The sequence below is a fragment of the Aplysia californica genome, unplaced genomic scaffold (genome assembly GCF_000002075.1).
Source record: "Aplysia californica isolate F4 #8 unplaced genomic scaffold, AplCal3.0 scaffold00885, whole genome shotgun sequence".
NCBI classification, from domain to species: Eukaryota; Metazoa; Mollusca; class Gastropoda; order Aplysiida; family Aplysiidae; genus Aplysia; species Aplysia californica.
Window position 1 is genome coordinate 64,190 of NW_004798155.1, and position 1,135 is coordinate 65,324.

At 48.1% G+C, this 1,135-nt stretch overlaps 1 long non-coding RNA gene across 1 annotated transcript in view; it reads right to left on the minus strand.

Annotated features, from left to right (window-relative positions):
- Positions 1 to 544: 544 nt before the first annotated feature.
- LOC101855907 overlaps positions 545 to 1,135 on the minus strand; it is a 5,340-nt gene continuing 4,749 nt past the window's right edge. Inside the window, exon 3 of the long non-coding RNA XR_221063.3 lies at positions 545 to 642. This is a non-coding gene — a long non-coding RNA (uncharacterized LOC101855907). The remainder of the gene's footprint in view (positions 643 to 1,135) is intronic.

The following is a 1,135-nucleotide window of genomic DNA, read 5'->3' on the forward strand; positions in this document are numbered from 1 at the left end:
CAGGCTATCAGGGCCACCCGGGCTTGACGGTGATACATTATCCCAGAAGAAAGACAAATGTTTGTTTTAGTAGAGGTTTTACGGAGCTCGCAACTGCATAAGGTCATATAAGCGCCAGAAGATTAGAGGTGTTACAATAGAGTAACAAACATAAAAAAGAAGGAGGAGAGATAAGGACGATAGATGTTTGATAGGAAAGAAGAAGCAAACCACACCAGAGCACCCGCCAACCACCCACAAAGACAAATGTACTTGATAAAATTTCTCCCGACTCGGGAATCGAACTCGGATCTCCAGCGTCCCACAGCGAAGAGTCTACCCGCTACACAGCATACGCTGGTGAGAATAGTCGTGTTGTAGAGAAAAACAAAGGGCAGGCCACAATATTATAGAGTGTTCTCTTATTACTGGTAGTAAAAAAAAGTAGAGAAATTGTAGAGCGCGGTCCTCACACACACACACACACACACACACACACACACACACACACACACACACACACACACACACACACACACACACACACACACAGACTCACTGTCCCGTGCTATGGTCCTCCTTCACTAGGACAAAGTCCACCAGAGTGTCCCGGTCCTCCGACCCGCGCTGCAACAACAGCTCTAGCTGGTCCTCCAGGCTCTCCTGGGGACACACAGACAGACACATAGATAGACACACACAGACGGGGGACACACAGACAGATAGATAGATAGATAGATACACACAGACAGATAGATAGATAGACACAGACGGGGGGACACACAGACAGATAGATAGACACAGACGGGGGACACACAGACAGATAGATAGATAGACACAGACGGGGGACACACAGACACACAGATAGATAGACACACACAGACGGGGGACACACAGACAGACAGATAGATAGATAGACACACACAGACGGGGGGACACACAGACACACAGATAGATAGACACACACAGACGGGGGACACACAGACAGATAGATAGATAGATAGATACACACAGACAGATAGATAGATAGACACAGACGGGGGGACACACAGACAGATAGATAGACACAGACGGGGGACACACAGACAGATAGATAGATAGACACAGACGGGGGACACACAGACACACAGATAGATAGACACACACAGACGGGGGA